This window comes from Calidris pugnax, unplaced genomic scaffold (genome assembly GCF_001431845.1).
Source record: "Calidris pugnax isolate Ruff unplaced genomic scaffold, ASM143184v1 scaffold136, whole genome shotgun sequence".
Taxonomy (NCBI): domain Eukaryota; kingdom Metazoa; phylum Chordata; class Aves; order Charadriiformes; family Scolopacidae; genus Calidris; species Calidris pugnax.
In genome coordinates this window covers 34,349-49,634 of record NW_015090875.1, presented here as the reverse complement: position 1 = coordinate 49,634, position 15,286 = coordinate 34,349, and the positions used below count along the sequence as shown (strand labels likewise).

Here is a 15,286-nt window from a genome sequence, read left to right as displayed (position 1 = left end):
CAATTCCCATCAATTACCTGTGGATAATTTGAGAACATTTTGTGATAACGAAGTGCCAAGAAGTTAAATTGATAACTTCGACCCGCTTGTCAAACCTTCACATTCTCATCCAGCTCCTCTGCAACAACTGAGCAGAAGCTGTCAGTGGACACAAACTGACACTCCGCTGGCCTGCAGGGAACCAGCTAATGGTTTGATTTTATATGCTTAAAATACAGGCAGTTTTGGACTGCTTTAATCTCCTACCTTTATAAACTGGCTCTCTTTTCCAAACCTCATCCTACAGGCAGGCACACATCCATGACTCCCAGACTGCTCCCCACTCCACAGCTCCCAAGAAGGTGGCAACCATCTCCTACTCTGCAGATAACCCAGCAGATTTCTCTCCTTGCTCAGGGACTCTGGTCTCTATGCTCTGCACCTGGTTAAGTCATAAAAGTTTACAAGTAACAGGAAGTTCAAGACAGAAATAAAAACAAAACAAAACAAAAAACAAACTGATTCCAGATTCTTGACTCTTGATTGATTCCAGTGACTCTACTGCCTGACGTGTGGAGGTGGGGTCTTCTCAAGCATGTGACTGGGGGCAGGGGGGTCTTACACAACTGGGTGAACACTGTTCCTGAGGCTGTGTCTGGGTAGAAGCTGTTAATGAGAAAACGAAGGCTACGTGCTGTAGACTCTGCTCTTTTGCCCTCTCCTTTCTCCCCAGTTAGGTTGACGTTTTCAGAGTCAGAGGTTTGTAGAAGACCTGGAAACACAAAGTTTCTGGACATCACTGAAGAAGCGTTAGACACACAATCCTTAGCTGGTCAGACAAGGAGTCTCAGAAAAGCCTCTCAGGCTTGTCAAACCAACAACCACTTAAACACTGCTTCTGAAAGAGCATGGCTACACTGAACAGAAATGTTCTTACTCAGAATTTTTTAAATGGGTAATTTGTTTCCAGAAAGGAGTAACACAGTGTCTGCTGCTGCAAATACTTCTGAATAATCCTCATTTTTCATATTCCAGCTCCGTCCTGACTGACCTAAACCCAGCATTCGGACTCGGTACTGATGCACATTGCTGAAGCGTTTGATACCATCTCTTGTTAAGTTTTCTGCTGCCAGGCTTGTCAAACCAACAACCACTTAAACACTGCTTCTGAAAGAGCATGGCTACACTGAACAGAAATGTTCTTACTCAGAATTTTTTAAATGGGTAATTTGTTTCCAGAAAGGAGTAACACAGTGTCTGCTGCTGCAAATACTTCTGAATAATCCTCATTTTTCATATTCCAGCTCCGTCCTGACTGACCTAAACCCAGCATTCGGACTCGGTACTGATGCACATTGCTGAAGCGTTTGATACCATCTCTTGTTAAGTTTTCTGCTGCAGGGAATGCATCTGTTCTCCTCAGCAATATGCCAAGACAGCAGTAAAGACAGCAACAGGATTTACACCTTTTTACTGCATATAATGCCTAGTTCTTATGGTGACACTCTGCTTGCATTTAAATAGATGGAAAACCGCTTCCCTTCTTAAGGGACTTCCTTCAAGCTGCTATGACCAGCTCTTCTGATACACCAGGAGAGGTCTGAGGTATACAAATAAACACTGCCTTATTTATAAAATTAAACATATTAAAAATATATATATTTTAATTTTCTCAAGGAAACAGAATTGGCAATAGGGGCGTGATTTGGGCATGAAAATGCTAAACTGGTCCAAGAGTATGTCCTGGGACAGACATTTCACCCAGAATTGCCCTGAAACATTTACCAGGTGGCTTCCTACCAGGCAGATGTGGAAGAGAAGACTTGCACTGAAACTGAAGGAAGTCTGAAATTTCTCTGTTTCCTTCCAAATATAACGAATAGTTCAAAAGCCACAATTTTCTGAAGAGCACATATGAGACCCAGGAGCGTCAGAGAAGTTGACATTTAAGAAAAAGCAAAAACCTTTCAAACATGCCTTTATTAAGTGTCCCTGTGCAGCACAGCTGGTGCCTGTCCCCCCCGAGGACATGACCCCCCGTTTCACAGCCGTTCCCACATGCCCCAGCCCACCACGTGCTCAAAGGCTTGGAGGGAAACACAGTCCTTGATATAAGCCTCCAGAAAACAAACCAGATTCACAGTTCCAGCAACAACAGAGAATTCAGCTTTTGCGTGGAATGAGTTGAAAAATAACCTAAGTTAGGGCAAATCAATTCCATTTGCAGCGAAGCACCTTCTTCTCCATTTTCCATCAGAAAAAAAAATTGAAGTTTCTATAAGAACAGGAAGAGAAATACAAGAGTCATCAACCTATGAACAAATCCAAAAAGTGTAGAAGACAGTGTATAAAACACCTGCCACAAGGAATACAATTTCTCCAGAACCTTTGCCACAGAAACTCTGGCTGAGTTCCCAGGGAGATGCCCAGTCCTCACAGAGCAGCGTGCTCAGCCCACAGACACAGAGTCACTCCCAGCCATACTCAAACATCACCTGACAACACCCAAGAAGGATTTACTGTCTCACTGATCCACAAGATTCTCATGTCAGATCACAAAGACTGTATAAAGCTATCAAAAGGAATAATTCAGCCACCAGTAAAGAGGTTTAACCTTTAAGGAGTAAGCAATCCTGGTTAGTTTTTTTGCAGTATCAAACAATGGAGCATAATCCTGATTCTACAAGTCTAAATGAGATGAATGACATTTTCTAAATGAGAGTGACTCCCCTATTGTTCAGGAGCATCAATCTACCTATGCAAGCTTCAGAATCCTCCAGGTATATGTCAAACTGCAAACTCCAGCCTGACACTGGGGACAAACACCAGAAGGGTAGGAAGCCCTCCCGCTCCGGCGTGTGCCTACAGTGAACAGACTCCACGTCAATCAAAACCTTCCCTACAAACTGCAGCCAAACAGGCAGAAGAGATAATTATCTGAAGTCTTCATCCGTGTACTCGAATCCTCCAGTTAGCTCATCCTATTTAAGTTCTCACTCACACAGAAATAATTCTACGAGCACGTCTGTCCCAACAGCGCTCTCATTTTTTTCAGGGAACTTGATTAAAGTCATAAAAATGCATTTGCTGCTGAGATGGGTAATGGGCATTAGGGAACTTCAGCCCTACTACCACTCAGACCAATCCTACCGCAACACTTAGCACAATGCTGGAAGTTGAAAAGGCCACATCAGGCCAATGTGGAGTGCCAGATCAGTTCTCTGCCTCCCATCACGTCAAAAGCACAAGCCAAGGGAGCAGCATCAGAAAAAAACAGATGCAGCCTCCAATCTTTCTCCATGTCCAACCATTTTCAGATCCGGCAGTTGTCAAGCCATGTTCAGCTCAGTTGCTCAGTAACCTGCAATGGATTGCTCCTCTAAACACACACCTGAATTTCACTGAATGTTTAGAGTTGGAAGGGACCATAGAGATCATCTAGTCCAACTCCCCTGCTGAAGCAGGATTGCCTAGAGCTTGTCAGAGCATGTTACTCAGGAACATCCAGGTGGGGCTTGAAGATCTCCAGAGAAGGGGACTCCACACCCTCCCTGGGCAGCCTCTTCCAGGGCTCTGCCACCCTCACTGGGAAGAAGTTTCTCCTCATATTTGAGTGGAACCTCTTATGTTCCAACTTGTGCCCGTTGCCCCTCGTCCTCTCACTGGCAACCACTGAAAAGAGTCTGGCTCCCTCCTCCTTCAACCCACCCTTTAGGTACTTATAGACATTGATAAGGTCTCCCCTCAGCCTTCTCTTCTCCAGACTAAAGAGTCCCAGTCTCTCAGTCTCTCCTCATAAGGGAGATGTTCCAATCCTTGAAATCATCTTCGTTTCCCTTTGCTGGACTCTTTCCAGTAGCTCCCTGTCCCTCTTGAACTGGGGAGCCCAGAACTGGACGCAGGATTCCAGTTGTGGCCTCCCCAGTGCAGAGCAGAGGGGGACAATGACTTCCCTTGACCTGCTGGCCACACTCTTCCCTCTGCAGCCCAGGATCCCATTGGCCTTCCTGGCCACAAGAGCACACTGCTTGCTCATTGTCATTTTGCTGTCTACAAGGACCCCCAGATCTTTCTCTTCAGAACTTGTCTCCAGCAGGTCCACCCCTAACCTGTAGTGGTGCCTGACATTCTTCTTCCCCAGGTGCAGGACCCTACACTTTTCCCCATTGAACCACCTGCTCTTCCCTTTACCCTGTGTGAACTCCCAGCACCCACTACGTCCCCTGGAACTGCGTTCCACAGCCCAAGCACCAGCAGGGAGAAAAAGCACCTCTCCTGTTTGCATTGAGCCCTGGCTCCTGCAAGCTCCATCTGAGGTCACCTGGTTCTTATTACTCCAACAGCAGTGAACAGGTGATTCCCACCTACCCTCTTTACACCACCTTTTTAATTTATTATTTCATAAATACTGACTGGACATTTTCATAGAACTACCTGTTCCAAGTGAAAACTCTTGTTCCCAAATCACAGAATGGTTTTGCTTGGAAGGGACATTCAAGATAATTGAGTTCCAACCCTCCTGCCCTGCGCAGGGACACCTCCCACCAGACCAGGTTGCTCCAAGCCCCATCCAGCCTGGCCTTGAACCCCTCCAGGGATGGGGCAGCCACAGCTTCTCTGGCCAACCTGGGCCAGGCTCTCACCACCCTCACACCAAAGAAGTTCTTCCTGAGATCTCATCTAGATCTCCCCTCTTTCAGTTTAGAACCATTCCCCCTCATCCTATGGCTCCCCTCCCTGATCAAGAGTCCCTCCCCATCTCTCCTGGAGCCCTTTCAGATATTGGAAGGGGCTCTAAGGTCTTCCTGGAGCCTTCTCTTCTCCAGGCTGAACAACCCCAGCTCTCTCAGCCTGTCCTCACAGCAGAGGTGCTCCAGCCCTCTGATCATTTCTTTGGCCCATCTCTGGACCCATTCCAACAGGTCCATGTCCTTCCTGTGCTGAGGACTCCAGAGCTGGACACAGTGCTCCAGGTGGGGTCTCACCAGAGCAGAGGGGTGACAAACGGTAAGAATTAGCTCAGAGATAAAGTTAGAATTATAATTCCCCAAAGTTAGTATTATTTTAGAATTATTATTCCCCTGTGTGATTTTCATTTGGCATTTTAATGGCAATCACTCTTGCAGGATCTTCTGCAGATCTTTTTTGTCAGCTCACTGCCTCAGTACCCCCTGAAAACTGACCAGCATCACTACATTTTCTCATCTCCCCAGTAACCCTATTTTTCAGGTCACTCATGAATATACTGACCATCAGATACCCTGATGATACTCCAGTGGTTAACTTCTTCCTCCGTGAGAAAACTTAATCTCACTTCCCTACTTTCTAATCAATTATTTGTCCATACAAGGATTTCACCCCTGAAGTCCCAGCTGCCTGATTCCTTTAGAATACACTGCTGAGGAATTGGAACCAAAGCTCTTGATACAGAATCCTTCTCAAGGATTCCAATGGTTTGTTGCCTGATAAGCTATTTTAAACAAGAGGATCCACACAAACTTAATGGCTCTAAGTGGGACAAATACACGAGATACGTGTGTCATTATGAGGTCTGGAAAAGCTGTTGTTAATATGCTCTACAACAGCAATACAATTAGTGCCTTTTAGTCTTTGACAGTCTCCCTCGGCAAGATGTTTGTACAAGAATCCTCTTTTCACCTTAAATCAGAGAGGAAGAGGTAGTTATTGTTTTATCATGAATTTTGCTAGTGAATGTTCTCACAGAATGCTTATATCTAAGACTCTTATATCTAAGAGACACCACGTACAGCTGAAAGCTTACAGGTATATTAGTTTCACAGATTACAAATACACTAGATACGTGTGTCATGATGAGATCTGGAAAAGCTGTTGTTACTACGCTCTACAACAGCAATAAAATTAGTGCCTTTTAGTCTTTGACAGTCTCCCTCGGCAAGATTTTTGTACAAGAATCCTCTTTTTACCTTAAATCAGAGATGAAGAGGTAGTTATTGTTTTCTCACTAATTTTGCTAGTGGATGTCTCCAATACTTGTAATTATTTTTTTAAATATTTTAAAAGAAACTACTGGATTATTTATTCCCTTATGTTTGCAAAGTACGTGGTTCCAGTGGATTTTTTAAAATAAAAATTGGTTTATATCTGAAGGTTTTTAGTAGCCTGTAACACAAACATTAAGCTTCTGCCCTAGGCCAGAAAGGGAAATCAATTAATGTGCTTTTCAGCCAAAAACCCTATTAAGACTTGGTGATCCAAAGAGAGAAATCAACATCAATTTCCTCTTCCGAACTATTTTAGAAGACGACAGTTTTCCTTCTCTACAGTATTAACACTGTGAGTAGCTGTGTACAGCCACACGATCAGTTGACGATCTATTGCACTCAATTTCCAGCGAGGAGGCAGCAGGAAACAGCCTCTCTCCGGCAAATTTCTTGGTTGCCTCAAGGAACAACCATCTCCTGGGCAGACACATGCTGAACGTGTCCGGCCAAGATTCATCTCCCTACCCAGGTGAGGCAGGAGGTGGGAGAGAAGAAGGGGAGGCTCGATAACCCCCAAGCAGGGTCCCTACACACAGGCAGGTGATGATACACCACATATCAAGGGCTTTGAGAGGGCAAGCTCTGCCTGAGCTCCCACCAGCACGGCGTCCTCCCCATGAAGGTGCCTCTCTCTGCCAGAGAAGGGGTGAAAGCCCAGCCCCACTCTCTCCTCCAGGGCAGGCTGTGCTTCTAGGCACGTGAGGGAGATGCTGGCAGAGCCGTTCCCCAGCTGCCACAGGTCACACACGGAGGCAAGGAGTGCCAAGGGAAAGGAAACCACGAACAGAATCCACCTTGTCTACTTTGTCAGTCTCTGTTTACTCAAGAAAAATGCTGAAGTGAAACGTTTTAGAAAGCATATCTCATAATTCAAATTAATACTAGTGAAAATTAGCACAGACATACAGTTTTAGAACTATCAGTGCCCCGCTTTCTCTTTTTGTGTTATGAAGCCACAACACTTCGTTTTAACCTCAAGGTATTTCAGGAATTGACTGAATGGGTAAACCATTGCTAGCTTGATTTCCTCGTGCCTTTAAGGTGACAAGGCAGACGTATCCACAGCAATCAGACTTGCAGCATACGCCATTATTATAAAAATAGCCAAGCTAAGAGAGAAGCTGGGATAAGTATCTTCCACAGATACAATTCCAGCACTGACATAAGATCTTTCAGTGCCTTGGGAAAGTCACTTCACTTCTATGTCTCAAGTACGTCTGGCCAGATAGCTGAAAAAATAAGCATTCTGTATGCTAAAGGACTGCTGTGAAAAATATTTAAAGAGCTGCCTGCAAACAAACTACTACTTAGCAATATCCTTTACTTCGGGAGATTCTTTTTTTTAAATGCTGAACAATTGCATGGAAAAGAGTTTAAGTGCCTGAGTAATCTGATACGCTCCAGCGTGGCCATTCCTGGATTTAAAGGCTCTGCAGGATAAAGTAAGTCTTAGGTAACTTCACAGACAAGCCCCAAACTCTTTGGGAGAAGAGGCTGCCTGCCAACAGCTCTCAGAAGCTTCTAGACAATTTGAGAGCCACCCAGCGCCAGGAAATCAGTCAGGAGGCGAGACAGGGGCTGTGGTGAGGGCTTCAAAGAACACAACTGATCACAAATAACAAGTTTCCAAGTTTTGCTGTTTAACAGGACTGCAAAGACCAGCTAAAATACTTACCACAGCCTAAGAGCCCACCAAAAGCCCAGTTTGAGCATTAATGTCTGCTTGACACAGAGCCCTTTATATGCCAGCTTAGCAGTTTCTGCCTGCTTCTCCTCCTTGTATGTTTATAGTAAGAACCTCTTGAAAATAAGAAAGTGTACCATGTTTTGTCCCATCACAGGTTAAAATGTTACATATGCAGCTAACCTGCCTGTAGGTCTTCCTAAAATTGTGTTAATACAGCTAACAAATGACAAGGTTATTGTTAAGCTTCATTAAAATAGGTTGTGAAAGTATACAGAACACCACAACGAAAACATTACACTCTCTAAGCAATTCAAACTTGCATTTAGGCATGGCAGACACTGTGCAAATTTTATGGCAGAGATAAAAATAAAACAGTTTTACCATTAGTAAAAAATATTTGTAGTTTCCAATATTCTTCTTCGGTCAGAAATTTCAAGTCTTTCTGGCGTTCCTTCAACAGATCTTGTTTATCCAAAATCCATTGTAAACTAAAAGAAGGGAAAATGATTTCAGCAACTCTTTGCTAATGTTAATATTGCGCGTCCCCCACGCAAGCAGGCTATGGACTGAGGCTCGGGGGTAAAGGGCTAGCGGCCTTTAATCAAGCCACAGAGAGTCTTCTCAAGGAGATATTCACTGGGGTTTTCAAAGTTAGATATCCTAAAAAAAACCCCACTAACTAGCAGGGATTAAGATCAGCCTTCGCCTATAGCAAACTAAAGCGGCTGTACAGAGGCTGGGTGCTGTGGGTAAGGAGCAAGGTTTATCATAGAATCATCTAGGCTGGAAGGGACCTTCAAGATCACCCAGTTCCAACCCCCTGCCCTGGGCAGGGACACCTCCCACCAGCCCAGGTTGCTCCAAGCCCCATCCAGCCTGGCCTTGAACCCCTCCAGGGATGGGGCAGCCACAGCTTCTCTGGGCAACCTGTTCCACCACCCTCACAGCAAAGAATTTCTTTCTGGTATCTAAACTAAATCTCCCCTCTTCCAATTTAAAACCGTTGCCAGCGTTCATAACAGATTTTTCTCTTTAAATACCTTTGGAATGAAATTAGAGGTGAAAGAAGTAATAAGGAGCTTCCATATCCAAAGCCTGGATTTTTATTTGTTTTTTTTAATAAGATGCTGCAACTGGTTGAAGGCAGAAATTGAACAGCCCTCTCCAGCCATGAGAATGTTCTCCACCATAGAAGGACGAAGAGTCTCATTTTGCTGCTACTTCTGCCCTCGAGTATAAGTGATGGCTTTTATTCTGAGGATGGAAGAAGAGAGTGACTGTGAGTTTTGGAATTCATTTGCTACAACTGGTAGAGTAAATCTGAGACAAAAAAAGCATATGGCAAGGGATGAAAAAAATAATGCAAGTAATTTTATGCAAAATAACTCTACCAGTATTCACTTCACAACGAGGAGCACTCCACAGCTGAACCAGAGTCTGGCTCAGACGTTTAGAGAGGCACCTCCTGGGATGCAAATTTTATGGAAATGTCGTGTGAGGACAAAGGCAGAACATGGAGCACACAGATGGGGTCTGCTCCACGCTGAAAAAGTTGCTAAACATTAGTGAAGTAGCAGGAAAATGTTGCCCCCATGGTTTACAACTACAGTCAGGAAGAGAGTGAGAGAAGATGAGGGGGAGAGCTCTCGCAGTACCCCAACAGTGGGATAAAAATCCAACAGAAACCACGGGTCATCAAATACACTGCATTAAATAAGTGTTTCTGTGTTTCTGCCACCACTACATTCGCAACCTGTATAAGCCAAGTCACACCAGAAGTGATAGGAAATAATGCCCTAGAGGGGACACAAAGATTTTCCAGTGACTAAACGGGAGCTTAATGCCCCCACAAAAGATGATAATTTGAAACAGTTGTTGAACTGCAATATAAATGTGAACATAAGGAACAGGGATTCCGTGTGATAGAGATAAGGAATTTATCAGAAGAGTAAAAATGTATTTATTTTGTTTCATATAAATCCTACAAAAACCTCCCATATGACTGAAGCGCTAACCAGAGGTAACACTAACACAACAATCCAACCAGCCTTTGAAAAGAGTATGGTTGAGCACGGCACAAGAAAACTATTTTATTTACATGACTGAAAAAAGAACATCGATATCAAATTTATAAGAAGTATAATTAATATAATAATGCTTCATTTCAGGGATTAACACAATTGGTTTTCTTTTTTTTGAGGGGGGGTATAAACTCTATAAGGATACACCACAAAACACTTGGGAAAAGAATTATTCTAGGACTTTGCTACAACTCTCAATTTCTGAAGTATTATTTTTACTTGGCCTGGAGTGCTGCTAAATAAGAGCAGTATCAACAACAGGTCTACCTGGTAGACCCTTCTGAAACACCTGTGACTTAACCTAGAAGTTCTGGCACTGAAAACATCACCACAAAAAAGCATAAAAACTAAACCAAGTTCACAGATTCACCACACATTCCGCAAGGAATGCCCAGGAGAAGAAAAAATAAGAATTCAGAGAGACTTCATACAGATATGGACTTGCCATGATGTCTTTAACCACCTTATTGAAGAAGAACCTTAAATGGAAGAAAAATTAAATGTAGGTATTAATCACAACCAAAACCGAAACAGGAGAAAAACAGCCAGAAAGACCTTTTAAATCTATCTTGGATTTGGTTTTGGGGTTTGTTGTTAATCCTCCTTCCAGTTAGATTCCTCCAATCTTCAGAAATACATCCTGTACCCACAAAACCCCCTTCCTTTTTCCCTAATGCAACAGGTAACCTTTATGTTTTCACCCCACAAGGGACCAACATTAATTCTTGTGAATTGCTTCCTAAAACAGATCTGAGGAACCATGGGCACCCCCAGCTCCCTGCAACACCCCCGGGGAGACCTCACTGCATCTCACCTGTACTGCTGCCCCTCATCAGAACACAACAGCCCGAGAGATGGACCCAACACAGCACAACCCCGCTCCTGCCACTTCCCATTTCCACAGAAATAAAAATAAATAAAAATAAAGTGTCCTGGACTCTAGGTGTTCTTCTCTTTAAAAGTCAAAAAATTAAATATTAAAGCAGGTTCACCATATACACCAGAATTGGATATTTTTTTTCCCCTCTGGTCCTAAGCAATGCATGAAAATAGGGTAACCTTTAAACAAAGAAAGATTCAACTCAAAGCAGACAGAAAGCAAAAGTAGTTGAAATTACTTAAAAGTCACAGAAATTCTCTGGCACAGCTGCTTGGGAAACTGGGGTGACAAACCAGAGGGGTTTTGTTGGTCAGGTTGTTTTGTGGGTTTTTGTTTGTTTGTTAAGCTGGATCAAGGAGGAGAAGGTAACCTCAAATGGATGAGCAAGAGACTGAAAAACTACTTTTTATTTAAAAAAATAAAAGAAGATTAAAAAAAAAAAGGGGGGGGGGATTGCCACCCTTAGGACATCCACATAGTAATGGCAGAAAGGAACTGATAAAAATGTCACTTATGCAGAAAGACACATCTGGTACAACGGCATTTCTGGTATCTTATCTTTTTCATCTCAGGTGGCATCTACAGACTAAGATCTTCTCTCTCAATAAAGTGGTGAAAGTGTTTTCAGTCATGCCACTTAAAAATGCAAATTCTGGGAAGCTGATCCCAGTCCCTAAAGCACATTTGTGATGACTCCAGCATGTCCTCTGACACCCTGGTTGTGATAGTCTCGATAGATGTGCTATTTATTATCTACAAACAGAGACAGGAGAGCACTATCCACTCAGGCATGAACTGAGCAACTGGTGTGAAAATTTTTCTCATAAAAATTACATTTTCTTATTTTTTTATTTTAAACCTTAGCGTCCAACCCAATCCAGTGGAACAACTGGGAAATTTGATTTTAATTTAAGAAGCAAGTAGGTAGAATGAAAGCTTCTAAAAAATGGCCTTCTCCTTGTAAAAGACTATAGTTTAAACCTTAGCGTCCAACCCAATCCAGTGGAACAAGTGGGAAATTTGATTTTAATTTAAGAAGCAAATACATAGAATGAAAGCTTCTGAAAACGGCCTTCTCTTTGTAAAAGACTATAAAACAATTTGTGGAATTGGTTGGGATAGTTCATATTTTAGGGCAGGTCAATACTCATTGTTAACAGAATAAATATTTTTTACCTTTCCTATTCCTGAATGTTTTGCTTTAAATTTAAACTTGTAAGTGGAAAAAACTCACTGTAATGCTAAATAATAAAGCCTCAATAACTTGAGAGAATTCTTTGAGGTTTCTAATTTGCCCAACAAATATACCCTTAATATACTTTACTCCCAGTCAGTCTTGAGTCAAAATTGAATTAAATGTAAAATACTAATAAAAACCAGCCTGTTCAGTTTGTATTTTCTGTTTCCTGTGTCATTACTTGACTTTGCAAATGAATGTTATTGAGACACGCTTAGGACAGGAGGACATGGCCTCAAGTTGCTCCAGGGGAGGCTCAGATTGGAGAGTAGGAAACATGTTGACGTGGAAAGGGTTCTGAAGCCTTGGACTGGGCTGCCCAGGGAAGGGGTTGAGGCCCCATCCCTGGAGGGATTTAAAAGCCGGGTTGACCTAGTGCTTAGAGACATGGTTTGGTGATGGTTTTTATCAGAGTGAGGTTGATGGTTGGACTGGATGGTCTGAAAGGTCCCTTCCAACCTGGACAATTCTACGATTCTAAAAGAGTGACATAAAAAGTAACCTAAAACTTTCTAACTAGGTTGATTCTAACCCTGTTTCCTCCACAGAAATAAAGAAATTTACTGCCTAAATAATATCTTGCACATTAACCTATCAGACAACAGCATCAACTTGATAAATTTCATATACAAGCTGTCATTAGTTCAAAACACTGAGAAGGTGTTGCTGCTCTACGCCTGCCACAAATCAGTCAGAGTTTACAACTAACAGCTGTTTGACAACCTTTTCTAACTGAAAGCACAAGTACAATCGTAAAAACATCCGCAGTATTTTGCTTGTCTATGAGCTAGATCTAACAAGTTCATGGGACAAACCTTGGCAGAAGGAACATCAACTAACAGCGTGCTGTAAGATGACAGAATGGTCAGAGTTGGAAGGGATCTTCAAGACCATTGAGTTCCAACCCCCCTGCCCTGGGCAGGGACACCTCCCACCAGACCAGGTTGCTCCAAGCCCCATCCAGCCTGGCCTTGAACCCCTCCAGGGATGGGGCAGCCACAGCTTCTCTGGCCAACCTGGGCCAGGCTCTCACCACCCTCACAGCAAAGAAGTTCTTCCTGAGATCTCATCTAAATCTACCTAAGATTACTTATAATTTAAAAAAATAAATAAATAAAAAACCCTTTGTGATGTCATTTTTATATATTTTGATATCCCACGGAGAATCAATAGCAATAGAGAGAATTAATCAGCTTGACTGACAGGAGAAATACATGCGCATACCGTAATCCTGGAGTTAATTACATCAAGTTGTAGATGACACCACAAATAACTCAGGTAGTACTACTGAGATTATGAAGAACACAAACTGTAAATCTTTTACAGCATTTAATAAACCACACTCCCCACAGAGCAGCATTAGCAGCTTTTCAAGCAACCACCTGTTAAGCAAATACTTAAATGTCACATGTAGAAAATTACTTAACGTGAAAGACCTACCTTTTGTCAGTGGTTCCAGAAAAAGGTAATTTTACCAAAGAAACGCAGAATTAGGCCAACATCTTGGAATGGTGCCATTCCTAACACTCTGCTTCTACCTGGTACCTTTCTCTGCCCTTTTCCCTCTCCCCCTCCACACACTGTGCCTTCCACCACCACCCACCTCCCACCAAAAACATCACAAGAGGAACGCCGTTTCTCACGCACGTAAGACAATTAACACTGTCGTCCTAATGGTTTATCTATCCTTACCCAGCCTTCCTCCTCACCTCTAATAGCTCTAATTTTACACACCACCATTTAAACCACAGAAGTGATGCCTTCTATCAGCTTCCAACAGATGAGGAAGGGGTAGAAGGGAATATTAATTTCAGTTGTTTGGACAGCCCCTGCAAACCACAGTTAAGAATGTCTTATCTCGCCCCATGGTGGTATTTGTTGAATTCTATAAACTTTGATTTAAAAGCATCAAGTAATGGGATAACTGATCTCATCCTCAAGTTATTTTTTCAATATTTTTTTCTTACTCTCTTAGTTATTCTGTATTTGTCTGATTTCAGCTTCCCGCCAAGGATGCTGTCAACCTCCTTTCTGTCATTCCAGCCTGTCTCCAGTTTTCAAGCACTTTATTCCGTCCCTGCAGCTCCCCAGTTCTCTTCACTAAGTTGTCAGGTAAGAGACATCTCCTTGGAAATGTTTCTTCCAAGGACATTCGATCTCCAGAGCTGCCCTTAAAACCAAATTCTAAGTAACAAAACTAAAGCAAATTGACGTGCATCCCTCTTCTGGTAACTTTCATAACGATACGTAATAAAAGAGAAATCACCAATTATTTTTTTAAATCTTTTTCAAAACAGTGAATCTAACAGATTCTGAATCTAACAGATAAGTCAAAAGTGGAAATAAAAACCCACAGGAAAGCTCACCTTTCAATCTTGGACAGGCATGACGTCCAAGGAACGCTCCAGCTGGATGTATTATATCCCTTCTGCTTCTCCAAGCAGTCTTCTTCTGTGGCTTCCTCTCTTCTGCCTTGCTAGCTGGACCTCATTCTACCTCCCTGCCCTTGAACCTGAGGCATTATCCACCCAGCAGCTGGCTTCTGTCACTCCCTCTCCGCAGCACTCAGCATGGTCCCTGTAGCTCCGAGGCCACCAAGAAGCCCACGCATCAGCTCTAGGAAAGAAGAAAGTTGGAATGAGCCAGGACACACGGACACAGGGCAGGGCAGTCAGCTTCACAGATCCCAGATCCACCACAGCCAGAAGAAAACATCAAACAGCCAGAACCACCAAGCAGAGCAGTCTAAAGAATGAAGATAACCCATGAATTCAGGTCATCACTGGCAAAACCGATTCAAAAAACTTGAAAACCTTCAGAAAGGAGAAGAAAATTTGGAAGAGAAAGCAGGATCTGGTATCAGATGAGCACTTGCCCAGGGTAAGCTGGGCACAGAGCAGATGCTCAGCACACAACCTGTGGGCCTGAATGATTGTGCCCAGTGTGCCCAGGTGGCCAAGGAGGCCAACAGCATCCTGGCCTGGATCAGGAACAGCGTGGTCCTTCCAACCTGGACAATTCTATGATTCCAACAGAAGTGCCTTGTAAAACGACTGTTACTCTAAATATCAAATAAAGGACTTTGCCCTCGTTATCCCCCAGCCAAACCTCTTCTCTTCCTAGACATTTCAGACCAGCAGTAACCTGGTAGGAGAATCCTTGCAATTTTTCTAGAAGAAGAGTTCTGCACAGCAAATTGCAGGACTACCTAATTGCCTTAGTAAATTGGTCCAACCTGGACAATTCTATGATTCCAACAGAAGTGCCTTGTAAAACGACTGTTACTCTAAATATCAAATAAAGGACTTTGCCCTCGTTATCCCCCAGCCAAACCTCTTCTCTTCCTAGACGTTTCAGACCAGCAGTAACCTGGTAGGAGAATCCTTGCAATTTTTCTAG

General features: G+C 43.0%; 1 long non-coding RNA gene across 1 annotated transcript in view; it reads right to left on the bottom strand.

Annotated features, from left to right (window-relative positions):
* Nucleotides 1-14,496, bottom strand: part of LOC106890386 — a 409,392-nt gene extending 394,896 nt beyond the window's left edge. Inside the window, exon 1 of the long non-coding RNA XR_001412513.1 lies at nt 14,254-14,496. This is a non-coding gene — a long non-coding RNA (uncharacterized LOC106890386). The remainder of the gene's footprint in view (nt 1-14,253) is intronic.
* Nucleotides 14,497-15,286: the final 790 nt, after the last annotated feature.